The sequence below is a fragment of the Dromiciops gliroides genome, chromosome 2 (genome assembly GCF_019393635.1).
Source record: "Dromiciops gliroides isolate mDroGli1 chromosome 2, mDroGli1.pri, whole genome shotgun sequence".
Taxonomy (NCBI): Eukaryota; Metazoa; Chordata; class Mammalia; order Microbiotheria; family Microbiotheriidae; genus Dromiciops; species Dromiciops gliroides.
The window spans coordinates 387,510,520-387,524,931 of NC_057862.1; positions in this window are offsets into that span (position 1 = coordinate 387,510,520).

Sequence of the window (14,412 nt, forward strand, 5' to 3'; positions counted from 1 at the left end):
TCACCCAGCTAGTAAGTATCTGAGGCTGAATTTAAACTTGGGTCTTTTGTTTGTTTGTTTTTGTTTTTGTGGGGCAGTGGGGGTTAAGTGACTTGCCCAGGGTCACACAGCTAGTAAGTGTCAAGTGTCTGAGGCCGGATTTGAACTCAGGAACTCCTGAATCCAGGGCCAGTGCTTATCCACTGAGCCACCTAGCTGCCCCTAAACTTGGGTCTTTTTGACCCTAGGTCCAGAGCTCTGTCCACTGTACCATGTGCCCACACCTGTGGGGTGGGACTGAGGACCTTCCCCAGGATAGAAGGCTTTTACAACAGAGGTGAGAATTTATTCTGAACTTCTGGAGGCTTAAAGGGAGGTACCTTGAGAAGCTTCCAGTTTTGGAGATGACAGGAATTTGGAGTTAGAGAACCTAGATTTGAAGCCTAGTCCTGTTTTTTTTTTTCCTGGCAGTATGACTTTGAACAAATCATATAGCATCTATGGACCTCAGTTTCCTCATTTAGAAAAAGAGGAAGTTGAAGTAGAAGATCTTTGAGGTCCCTTCCAGTTTATCTTATGCTCCTCTGATTAAATATCACAGATGAAGGTGGGAGGGAATTGTCAAAAACAGTGATCCACTAATAGAATTAAAAGCCTTAAGCAGGCAATGGGGCATTGATCCAAGGAGTCTATGGGGGTGACTAAAATTTTTTTGGTGACACTTTTCAGTAGGTGGCCAATGTTGATTTGTTCAGCACCTGAAAACTCTAATGAACTCACGCGTATAGCATCATAGGAATTTTCATGTCACTTAGGATTATGGATCTAGAACTACCTGAAATCTCTCATCTTACATAAAAGGTAACTGAGGCATAGAGAGGTTAAGTAATTTATCCAAAGTCACCCAAGTAGTAATAGAAGTAGCAGGATTTGGATCCAGGTCCTCTGACTCAAAATACAGTTGAATGGCTCTTTCTACTGAACCACCTTCATTATCATATGAGGTAAGTTCTCCCAAAAACTAGCTATTCTTTTCATTTACATTGTTGTAGTGATTGTGTATATTGGGTTCCTGGTTCTGCTTACTTCACTTTGCATCAGTTCATTTAAGTTTTGCCATGATTTTTTGTATTAACCATATTTATTATTTCTTCCAGTTCAATAACATTCCATTTACATTCATGTACCACAATTTGTTCAGCCTTTCCTCAATTAGTGGGCATTTATTTTGTTTCTAGTTCTTTGCTACAACAGAAAGCTATAAATATTTTTGCTGTTTATGGGACTTTTCTTTTTATCTTTAGCCTCCTAGGGGTATAGAAGTAGGATTTCCTTTTTTAAGTCATAAAAGTATTTTATTATTTTCCAGTTATGTGTAAAGATAGTTTTCAACATTTGTTTTTATAAGATTTTTAGTTCCAAATTTTTCTCCCTCTCTCCCTTCCCTCCCCAAGACAGAAAGCAATCTGATATAAATTACATATGTACAATCACACTAAACATATTTCTGTATTATTCATGTTGTGAAAGAAGAATCAGAACAAAAGGGAAAAGCCTCAAAAAAGGAAAGAAAAACAAAAAAGTAGAAACAGCATGGTTCAACCTGCATTCAGATTCCACAGTTCTTTTTTCTGGATGTGGGGAGCATTTTCCATCATGAGTCCTTTGGAATTGTCTTAGATCATTGTATTGCTGAGAAGAGTTAAGTCTATCACAGTTGACCATCATACAATTTTCCTGTTACTGTGTAAAATGTTCTCCTGGTTTTGCTCACTTCACTCAGCATCAGTCCACTTAAGTCTTTCCAGGTTTTTCTGAAATCTGCCTGTTCATCATTTCTTACAGCACAATAGTATTCCATTATATTCATATACCACAACTTGTTCAGTCATTCCCCAATTGATGAGCATTCCCTTGATTTCCAGTTCTTTGCCACCACAAAGAGAAATGCTATAAGTATTTTTTGTATATGTGGGTCCTTTTCCTTTTTTATGATCTCTTTTGGATACAGACCTAGTAGTGATATTACTGAGTCAAAGGGTATACACAGCTCCATAGCTCTTTGGGCATAGTTCCAAATTGTTTTCCAGAATGGTTGGATCAGTTCACAACTCCAATAATAATGTATTAGTGTTTCAATTTTTCCACAGCTTCTCCAACATTTATTATTTTCCTTTTTTGTCATATTAGCCAATTTGATAGGTATGAGGTGGTACCTCAGAGTTGTTTTAATTTGCATTTCTCTAATCAATAGTGATTTAAAGTATTTTTTTCATATGGCAGGAGACAACTTTGATTTCTTCATCTGAAAACTACCTATTCATATCCTTTGACCATTTCTAAATTGGGGAATGACTTGCATTCTTATAAATTTGATTTGGTTCCCTATATATTTTAGAAATTAGGCCTTTATCAGAAACACTAGCTATAAAAATTATTTCTCAGCTTTCTGCTTCCCTTTTAATTTTGGCTGCATTGCTTCTGTTTATACAAAACCTTTTTAATTTAATGTAATCAAAATCATCCATTTTGCATTTCATAATATTCTCTCTCTGGTTTGGTCATAAATTCTTCTCCCCTCCATAGATCTGAGAGGTAAACTGTTCCTTCCTCTCCTAATTTATCTGTGATATCACCTTTTATGTCTAAATTATGTACCCATTTTGACCTTATTTTGGTAAGCAGTAGGATTTCTAGGTTAAAGGTATATACATTTAAGTCCCTTTCTTCAACTAATTCTAAATTGCTTTCCAGAATGGCTGGATTATTTCACAACTCCATAAACATTATATTAGTATGCTTGCCTTTTCACAACATCTCCAATATTGACTATTCCAATTTTTTATCGTCTTTATCAATTGGCTGGATGTTATGGTTGTTCTTGTGTTGCTCTTCTAGTTGATGATTAGGGAAATCAATGTGTTTTTTAATAGTTTGCAATACTTTTGAGAAGTATTTGTTTAAATCCTTTCACCACTTATACTTTGGGGAATGGCTCTTGGCCATTTATATTTGTGTTAATTCACTACATATTTTTTATATCAGAGCCTTATTTTGTTAGTTCAAAAGCTTTTCAACTTTATGTAATCTTAACTATTTTATCTTTTGTAATTCCCTCTATCCCTTTCTTGCTAAAGAATTCTTTCCCCAGCCTTAGCCTTAGGTATGAGATCTCATTCTCTTCTTCTTTTTTTTGTGGGGCAATGAGGGTTAAGTGACTTGCCCAGGGTCACACAGCTAGTAAGTGTCAAGTGTCTGAGACTGGATTTGAACTCAGGTCCTCTTGACTCCAGGGCCAGTGCTTTATCCTCTGTGCCACCTAGCTGCCCCCCCCCAATCATTCTCTTCTAATTGTTATGGCTAACACCAGTGTCCTAAGGGATTTTCATATGATCTGTAAGTCAAAGATTCTTAAGTATCAAGTAAGATAAATGCAAAGTGCTTTGAAAACCTTTAAATGCTAGGGGCAGCTAGGTGGCACAGTGGATAAAGCACCGACCCTGAATTCAGGAGTACCTGAGTTCAAATCTGGCCTCAGACACTTAACACTTACTAGCTGTGTGACCCTGGGCAAGTCACTTAACCCCAATTGCCTCACTAAAAAAAAAAGAAAGAAAAAGAAAACCTTTAAGTGCTACCTAACACTAGTGATGATGATGATTGTTATTACTGCTGCTACTGCTGCGGATGGCAAAAAGCAACCAGCTAGCCGTACTTGTGTGGATTTTCCTAGTATTTTTGCTCATAGTGCAAAAATATACACATGGTACTATTTAGTATATTGAGGCTGATTTTTAACTTTCATCCATTCACAGCATTACAGAAGAAAGTTTTGTGAAAAGGAGAGAAACAAAATAGAACACAGAATGTGTAATTATTTGTCTCAAAGATGTATCTGATTCCCTATAGTCATCTCTAGCCCTGAGTATGAGATTCTTTGGAAGAGGCCTTCCTCATGTCTGCTGCTCCCTGTCACTTGGAGAATTTGTTTGGGTGAATGAGGGTGGGTGTTTTTTCCTTGTCCCTCTTTCTGTATGGCTCTGTAGTAAGGCCACTGAGCCCCCAGTTTCTTAGGCCAGCTAAGGCGATTCTTTCTATTGTCACACAATCTTTCTATTTCATGTCCCTGGTCAAGATGAGAATGAAAACATATCCTTAGTCCAGATGGTCTTAACTTGGTCTGTGGATAAGTTTTAGGAGATCTTTGAACTTGATGGGGAAAAAAATTCTTTATTTCAATATAATTGGTTTCCTTTGCTATCCTATGTATTTTAATGCATTTAAAAACATTATTCTGAGAGAGGGGTCCATAGACTTTAGCAGACTGACAAGTCTAGGATACAAAAATGATTAAGAACCATAGTCTTTTCTCTGCTGGTTGTGACCACTCTCTACCTTCCCTTCCCCCACCTCTCCAGCTTACAGCCCCCCCTCCCTTGATTTCATCCCTTTCTCTTCTGGTTAGCAGTCCTATCCATTTCCCTTGGACAGAACATACTTTCTTTTCCCTGGGTACTGAAATGGGAAAGGGAGGGGGGAGGGGGCAAAAATCCCCAGCACACAATACAATACAGGGAAGAGAATCTGTCTTAATTATACTTATTATTCTGATCCATGTCTGAACACTAACACAGATCCATTTCTAAAATCATTAGGACTTATTTAATTCATTCTTTCATTCACTTATTGCTTTGTTCATTCAAGAAACATTTTTTTGAGGGCCTGAGACTTACCTATGAATTTTTGTACTTGGGTCAAGCAGAGCAAAGAGCATACAGGCAGTAGGCCTGGAAGGCACTTTTAGTTACAGGAGAAGGCAGGTATCACCAATGGGAACAATGAAGATAAAGACCCTGGGACACCTTGAAGCCAATCCTCCTGAGGACACCATCTGGTAGCTTCCTATTTTAGCTAATAATTCTTGATAACAAGGTGCTAAGGTGAGTCATTTTCTTCACACTTGGCATATAAGAAGCCTGACTTCTGGGGGGGGGCGGGGTAGCATGGGAACCCTCACAGCAAATAGAAAAATTATTTTGGGAAAAGAGTTGAAAGAGAGCTTGAAGCAAAGGTGGTCTGGTGAATGTTTGACAACCTGGCTCTTTGCAAGAGGGAGGGATGCATGCACACACTCTCAAGTTTAATCTCCATTATTAACACTTTCTTAAGTTTAGACAGTCAACAAAATAAGTCAAATTCTCATTTCAAGTGATTGCCAGTTTCTGAGGTGGAAATGCTGAGGTGTAAACACTGAAAATTTAACAGTGGCTTGAAGCCAATTCTCCCCAAACCTCAGAATACAATGTTAGAGCTGGAAAGGACCTTAGAGATTATCTAGTCCAGTGTCTTCATTCTAAAATGCAAGAAACTGAGACACCAGAGAAGGATAGTGATTTTCCCAAGGTCACAGAGGTAGGTTCATTCATCTTTTACTGAAATTGAGGCTGTGCTGTGATGGCACAAAATAGGAATCCAAGTTTCAAAGACTCACAAACTGTCAGAGCCAGATGATAGCTAAGTGTACATTTTGTCCAATTGCCTCATTTTACAGAAGGCCAGAGTTGGTGTCGGAACAAAGACTGGAAGCTGTCTCCTGATTCTCAGGCCAGTGCTAGCTCAGTCAGGTTGTTGAAATTTGGCATCTCTCCAAGGCACAGATCCTTCCAGGGCAATGACCCCTGGAAGTATGACTCAGGGCAAGTAGCAGAACTAGACAAAGGAGGGGGCCTGCATCTTCCCTGTCATACTATGGCCCCAAGCTCACTGTCCTGTTGGCAGGAATAGTTGAGATGGTAAAACTTGGAGAGAAAGAAAAGGTCTTTGGAATGGGGAAGAAGATGTGGACATTGCAGGCTAGGGGAGGAGGGGAACTGAGACTCTGTTTCCTTTTCTGTCTCCCTCACTTCAGTCCTTGTTTCACTTTAAGTGACAATTCCCTCCCACCCCCAACTGTGCTAAGGGGCAGCTAAGAATTCTCAGGCCTTAAGAAACACTTTCCCTTGGCAGCCTGGCACCTGTTCCAATGTCCTGAAGCTCCCTACTCTTGGCTGATAGGACACCCCTCTCTTTTGGGAGGTTGTCCTGCTCTCCCTCCATAAGCATCCAAACTGAAAAGTTTGGTGCCATCTCATTTCTCCAGCCTTGTACTGTCTGAATAGGCAGTCTGGGGAGGGAGGGAAGACTACTCACCAGCAGCATGTTTTCAACTCCCAGAGCCTTGGTCACCTCCTGTCTTGGGGGAAAGAATATGCTGAGGCTACTGGGTCAGCCCTGAGGGACCAGTTTAGGTGGGCCTGGACTGAAGTAGGCCAACTCCCCGTACTTATGGAGGGCTCAAAGCTCAGACCCTGATAGCCATGACTTCTGTCCTCTCCAGATAACTTGTGAGGTTCCTTCTAGCTTGAGATCTATGCTTGCCCACTCTCGCCCTGCCCTTCCTGTTGTACCCCATGACAGAGCTCAAGGGAAGCCACACATCCAGCCAGAGTGGGAGTCTGAGCCTAACTTGCCATCCTATCTTTGTCCTCAAGGAGCTTAGAAAAAAAAAATAGAGATAATTAAATACCCTGAAGGAAGACAGGGGTTCCAAGAGGAAGAGGAGGGGAAGCAGAATGAATATGAGAAACAGCCAGCATAAAAGCCTAGAGGTGGGAGATGGGATGTTGTGTCCAGCTAAGTAGGTCATTTGGACTGAATGTAGAATACACGAGAGGGACTGATGTGAAACCAGTCTGTTTGTTTGTTTTTGTGGGACAATGGGGGTTAAGTGACTTGCCCAGGGTCACACAGCTATTACGTGTCAAGTGTCTGAGGCTGGATTTGAACTCAGGTCCTCCTGACTCCAGGGCTGGTGCTTTATCCACTGCGCCACCTAGCTGCCCTGTGAAACCAGTCTGGAATGGTACATTGGAGCCAGACTGTAAAGGGTTTTAACTGTCCAGCAAAAATCATTTGGATCATGACTCTCCCCTTTTGGAGTACCCCATTATTTACTAAACAAAATTATTCAGTCTGAAATTCCCCAGTCTGACTCCCAACATTCTTAGCCTTATTTGCCTGTTACTCTCCTACTTATCTGCTAGGTTCCTGTCACGCTGTGTTATTTGCCATTCCCTGAACACTCAGTCTTTTCCCAAAAGCCTTCTTTCATCCCATCCCCCCCCCCAATCCTGCGTTGTGAGTATTCAATCTCTCTCTCTCTCTCTCTCTCTCTCTCTCTCTCTCTCTCTCTCTCTCTCTCTCTCTCTCTCTCTCTCCTCTCTGTCTCCCAAAGATTATCTTATATTTATTTATCCAGGAACACATTGTATCTCTCAGTAGAATGTAAATTCCTTGAGGGAAGGGATTGTTTTGTTATTTCCTGTATCTAGCACCTAGCATAGTACCTTGCACATGGTAGGTATATCATAAATCCTTAATTAATCCAATCTCCCTTCTCTATGCCCTTTCTCAAGCCTTTCTCTCTACTTGGAATGCCCTCCACTCATCTCCATCCCATCCTTTAAAGTTAAGATCAAATGTCATCTTGTCCATGAAGTCTTTCATAAACATCCCAAAAGGGGGCAGCTAGGTGGCACAGTGGATTTAGGAGTAACTGAGTTCAAATCCAGCCCCAGGCACTTGACACTAGCAGTGTGACCCTGGGCAAGTCACTTAACCCTCATTGCCCCCCCAAAAGATAAACACCCCAAAACAGAAGGGTCCTATCTCTCTTAGAACTCTTTATATCTACCTTTCCTATAGCAAAGTTTCTTAAATTGTGGGTCTTGACCCCATATGGAGTCATATAACTGAATGGGGGGGGGGGTCATGAAAAATTTGGCAATAGTAAAAGGTTTCTGAATGCACAATGACCAAAATATATACCAATATACTTGGGGACATATAAAAATTTCTTAGGTGAAAAGGGGTCATGAGTGGGAAAAGTTTAAGAAGCCTGTTCTATAGCACATATCTGTGGATATGTTGTATCTATCATACTAGACTTTAGGGCAGGAATGAGGTCTTATTCATCTCTGTAGCACCTAGCATAGAAATACTGTGGAGGTGAAGGGTATCATGGGCTCTTGATTATATCAGTATGGTATCTGTGGAGGCCCCTTCAGCAACCATTGTGCATATTACTGTAGGATCAATTGGAAATCCTTAGATTTTTCTGAACCAGCCTATGTAATTAACACCAAAAAACAGAGGGTCCCAGTAGGGTAAAAGATGATGGCGACTGGATGATGCAGTAGAAAGAGCACTGGATCTGGAGTGAGGAAGACCTGTCAGGAATATTAGGAAGACATTCAAAATTATGCTTGCCTAGATTCCTTTGTCCTTCACAACTCTGCTAGAGACTAACATCTTCAGTTCAGGCCTTGGAACCCTGCTTCCTCCATTATCCCAATGGGCTATAATGACCTGACTCCACCCACTATGAAAGAAGCTTATGTAACTCTGACAGGAGATATCCTAGGGAATGGGATTCCTGGCAAGTCCTACTAGTAGGCTGAGTTCCAGGTCACATGGTTGATGGGAGAGTGCCTTGAGGGAGGGAGCTGATAAAGATCTTCTTCTATACGGATTCCTGGGTGGTGGCCATGGGTTTGGCTAAGTGATCTGGAACCTAGAGAGCACAAAACTGGACAATTAAAGATTCTCTCCTTTGGGATCAAGACGAATGGAGAAATTTTGCCAATGGCTCTCATTACATAGGGGTTTTTTTGTGGGGTATATCTACACACATCAGAAACATTATACCCTAAACAATCAGGTTGAAGCTGTTACAAGAATAAGAGAGATTAGGGAGTAAGTCCATTACCAATATGAACACTGGGGTGGTGATGCCATGTTGTGCTGGACACAGGATCATGTGATCCCTCTAAGGACAATGCTGCTATTCTTGTGTGTGTGTGTGTGTGTGTGTGTGTGTGTGTGTGTGTGTGTGTGTAAGGCAATTGGGGTTAAGTGACTTGCCCAGGGTCACACAGCTAGTTGTGTCTGAGACTGGATTTGAACTCAGGTCCTCCTGACTCCAGGGCCAGTGCTCTATCCACTGCACCACCTAGCTGCCCCTAATGCCGCTATTCTTGCCTAACTGGACTCCTTATGCTAACTGGATCATCTACCTAACCCGAATGGCTTTACTTGTCCCTAACTGCCTACTAGACACCTCAAATTGAGTACCCTGTAAACATCTTAAATGCAACATGTTCAAAACTGAACTCATTATATTTTCCTCCAAACCCTCCCCTTTTCTTATTTTCCTGTTACTATTGAAGGTAACACCATCCTCGAAGTCACCCAGGCTCATTTGGGCATCATCCTCAGCTCCTCACTCTCACTCTCTCCCCCTCTGCCTCATATCCAATCTGTTGCCAAGGCTGTCCATTTTACCTTTGTCATGTCTCTCAGCTATGGCCCTTTCTCTCCTCTGACACTGTCATCACCTTGGTGGAGGCCCTCATTACCTTACATCTGGACTATTTCCCTGCCCAAAATCTCTGCCCTCTCTAGTTCATCTTCCCTTAAGCTGTCAAAGGGATCTTTCTAAAGTGCCAGTCTGATCATGTCACATCTTCCTTTACCTCTCCTTGTTCCTCCCCCTCACACTACCTCCCAAAGCTAGGGATTTTCCCTGGTTGTCTTCCATGCCTGGGATGCTCTCCCTCTCCATCCCTGCCTGCTGGCTTCTTCAAGAGCCAGCTAACATCCTGCCTCCTACAAGAAGCCTTTCCCAATCCCCCTTGATTCTAGTGCCTTCCTTCGGTTGAGGATTTTCTGTTGATCCCATTTTTTTTCTTGTTTGCTCATAGTTATTTGCATGCTGTATCCTCCATTGCCTGTGAGTTCCTTGAGAGCAAGAATTGTTTTTTCCCCCTTCCTTGATACCCCCAGCACTTAGCTCAGTGCCTGGCACTGTTTATTGACTGGGTGGGGGAAGGACAGGAGAGAGGGGCAGAATTTGGAACTGAGAATTTTAAGTATTTTAAAAGAGAAAAAAATGTTTATTGACTGACTGCAAAGGTTTTGGGCCAGGATGGAGGTAGGGAGGAGGACCAAGGGATGGTATTAATGGTTTCCGATAACATGGTGGAGGTGAAACTGTCATTCTATAACTATGGTGAACATATACTTACTGGGAAGAAAGGGAATCCCTTAGCTAACTTGGGGGTAATTCTAAGTCCCTGGATAGAAGTGGAGGGTACTTATTTAGCCCTTGTGGAAGAAGGGAGCAGTCCCTCTGCAGAGGCCTCATAGAGAGCAAAAATTGTGTATGATTCCCCTGATAAAAGGGGAAGGTTTTGGTGGGTGAGCTAGGGAATACTGACTGGGTGGTGGCCTTGAGAGCACCTTGGTGTCAGCTTACACCCCTGGGGAGCTTATGAACTCAGCTATTTTACTCTGGTTGTCCCTTGATGGTTTATAAAGCATTGTTGGCCATGAAGGATGTGGGCAGTGGGCAGTGTCCCTGATGCTCCTGGTGCTTCTCCAACTCATCAGCTCACCATCACCACCTTGCATTAGAAGACCCACTGTGAACCTACTATATAGACCAGATTATTAAGATCCAAGACTTGATCTTTCTGAAGAAAGGGAGAAAAAGCCTGGCTTTTCTGGCTTTTGTCCTCTCTATCTATTTTTTTCTTTCTTATTTTTCTTGGTAGTGGGCGGCGGGGGGGGGGGGTTGGTTGGAGAGGAGACCATAATTTTTTCTTTTCTAGTTAGAACTATCAATACCAGGCAGATTGTCCAGTCAAAGGCCTGAAAACATTTAAATAGTGGAAGGACCTCTAGAAGATTCTTAGGACCTTGATAGAATCAATAGTTACCAAGGTTCCTTCCTCCCCTGCAACATGAGTGAGGAAAAGACAAAACCAGGGTTTGATTGGTCCCAGGGCAGAGCAAATCCCAAGCTATGTCCTCCTTGGTGCCACTTCCTATTGGCCACTTCCTATGCTGGCATGGCTTCTTGGTCACCTAAAGGCATCAAAGGTCTCACCTATGTGAGGTTGGGTCCCCTCTGACTTGGTAGATGTCCAAAGGCCACAAGAATCACCACACCCTTCCTGGTTGCTTGGCCAGACTTGTTCCCATATGGAGATGAGAGGGCTACCATGTCTATAAAAGCTAAGAGATGGTGATCCTTGTTGCATATCCATGCTTTGTTAGGGCTGAATAAACCTCTTTTTGTTAACTGTTCAATGACCTGTGAGTATCTTATTTAGTCCTTGAACTGAGCCTGAATTAGGAGGGTTCTGGTGTTAGGCCCAGCCCTAAAAGTCTGCCACAGAAGTACTGGATCTTGCCTCCCCTTTACCTCCAGCAAGGCTTCTGGTAGTGCCAGCATAGCCCTCCTACTTTCCACAAATGTGGGCGAGGTTCCAAATCATATTTGTCCATGTCACCTGCAAGCCATATTTTGTATATTTAGGCAGCTTTGTACACATAGCTTACATTAGCAATATGGGATGGAGGCAGGGGGAGGAGGGCCAAGAAAATCCCATGGGTTTTTTTTTGTTTTGTTTTTTTAAATACTGTTTTGAAAAAGAAAAGCAAGGGGGCAGCTAGGTGGCGCAGTGGATAGAGCACTGGCCCTGGAGTCAGGAGTACCTGAGTTCAAATCCGGCCTCAGACGCTTAATACTTACTAGCTGTGTGACCCTGGGCAAGTCACTTAACCCCAATTGCCTCACTAAAAAAAAAAAAAAAAGCAAAAAAGCAAGAATATACCAGGAATATGAAAACAAAGGGAGAGGAAGCCCTTAACCACTGGCTGTTATTGTTCTTGAAAAAGGGGAAGGGCTTACTGAAAAAAAAATCTATTGATTGCTGAACATCAATAGCATTAAATAGCATTGTTGGAATCCTTGACTTGGAGGGTTTCTAAAATCTCCTTACCTTTCTTCCTTTCTTATCCTGTTATAACTTTAATAGATTTTGGTCTACAAGCAAGAAATTTCAGAGTTTAAACAAGGGTGGAAGGTATGGGTGGCTTTTATCACCACTGCAACCAGGCTGCTGGCTTTATGGCATCAGATCAAGCTCATCTGCTTAATGTAGATGAGCCTTTCCCCAGAGGAAACCCAACTGTCGAGTTTCCTGACTAGAGATTTTGGTGGTTGGGGGTGAAGGTGGTCTGGGAGGAAATAGGGATGGCTGTCCTAAATAATGGATTTCTAATGGCCTTAGAAAAGCTTTGTTGTGTTATCAGTGGGCTCCTGAAACCATGTAGTCCTCCGGGGGATTTGTTGTGAAGCAGGAGACCAGAGGGAAGAAACACTTGCTAATAAGTGAGGAGGGGTATGAAATGAATGCTGATGTTGAAATAGCTGCCTTACTGGCCTCATTTCCAAAACTTGCCTTTTATAAGAAAACCCTTTGAAAAGAAATTAGGACCATTGTGGGTAAAGGAAAATTTTATGAAAATACTGAGTAATTAAGAAGGTGATGAACACTGATCAATAATGATAATGTTACTATTAGATAACATATTCATATTACCTTTCTCTTCTGAATTACTTCAAGCCCTTTGTGTCAGGTACTCTTTGAAATCTTCCTCTCCACAATAACCAAAACAGTTCCCCTGGGAGAAGGGGGAAAGGTTATTCTTGCCTCTTGGGAAGAATTTTGGGCAAAAAATTATAATTAGGCTTTTAGAGATGGAAGAGACTTTTACTGATAGGGAAAACAAAAAGTTGAGTTAGTGGAACTATTCACTTTGTGTCTCTTTTGAATGACAAAGCCAGGATGAGGGCCTCCTTCCGGGTAGTTCTGTCCCTTACCTAGATCACCCTGAGTAAACATCTGCCTTATCAGCACAACAGTATGATGTTTATCGAAGGGCCCTGAAGGAATTATCTAACCTACTTAGTATTTTGGGAAAATTGTTGAGGACAAAGCTGAGGCTAAAAAACTGGAATGATCCAGCTGTGGTATGACTCTTGGAGAGTGAAAAGGTGCTATTTGAAAATTACTTATTTGCATGGTTGATGTCCATATTAAAGTTTTTGATGGAGTCGATTTAGCCTAACTCATTTGCCTAATTTCTCCAGTGAATTCAAAGAACTAGTTGGGTCATTGGGTGTTACAGAGACTTAGACTTAGTAACAACTGGTTTAGCCCTGACCAATGTTGCACACTCCTTAATTCAATTCCTTCATAACATTTACATGTAATGGCAGACCCAGTTTCACAAAGTATATGTGTTCCAGAAGAGTTGTGTGACTAGGATTTTTGGCACATTGTCAAGTGTGTTAAGTACTCCAAGAAAACTCCTTTATATAAAAAACATGGCTATGATTCTTATAAAGCAAAGAATTCTTTGGCATTATTGACCTAGCCCTGGTTAGACCACATCTGGAATATTGTATTCAGTTTTTGTCACATGTTAAGAATAATGTACTCTGGGGCAGCTAGGTAGCGCAGTGGATAGAGCACTGGCCCTGGAGTCAGGAGGACCTGAGTTCAAATCCAGCCTCAGACACTTAACACTTACTAGCTATGTGACCCTGGGCAAGTCACTTAACCCCAATTGCCTCACCAAAAAAAAAAAAAAAAAAAGAATAATGTACTCTGCCAAGATGACAGGGAATTGCCTGAGCTCTCCCAAAGTCCCCTCCAAACATTAAAATAATGCCTCAAAATGAATTCTGGAATGGCAGAACCAACAAAATGATGGAGTGAAACAATTTTTCAGCTCAAGACAGCATAGGTTGGCAGGTGTGATGTTTAAAATCTATGTTGTGTGATCGCCTTAAATTAGAAGCTTCAGCACTAGTCTTATTAAAGCATACAGGTATTAACATGGAGTTCAGGGGCAGCTAGGTGGCACAGTGGATAGAGCACCGGCCCTGGAGTCAGGAGTACCTGAGTTCAAATCCGGCCTCAGACACTTAACACTTACTGGCTGTGTGACCCTGGGCAAGTCACTTAACCCCAATTGCCTCACTAAAAAAAACAAAACAAAACAAAACCATGGAGTTCAGAAAGTTAAGAAAAGGCCTATCTAGCCTAGAGTTCCAGCCTGGTCGGGTTCTTCCTCAAGTCCTCCGCCACGAGCCTGCTTCAATCAGGAACTCCCCAGCAAGCTGATAGTGGAAGCTTTTTATAGGTCTGGAACAGAGACGGTCCTTACACACTGCTTCAAGCTGATTGGTCGGTGTCCTCCAAATCCATTGGTTCACTGAACTTGAAGGTATTCTCAAGTTAAGTTCAAAGTCTAGCTTCTGAGAACCATACCTTCTTAAGGGCTAGCCAGGTGTGATTACAATCTAGTTAACTTTGAAGTAGACTAATCAGCAGTCAATCACTCTCGCTTGATTCAATCAGTTTAGATTAATCTCCCGGTGGGTCTTTGAGTATCTGCTAAATCCCATTATTTTATCACACAGGAAAGATCTGTCTCACTGGTGTGAGAATAAAATACCACCCAGCACAGGCTGTGCCC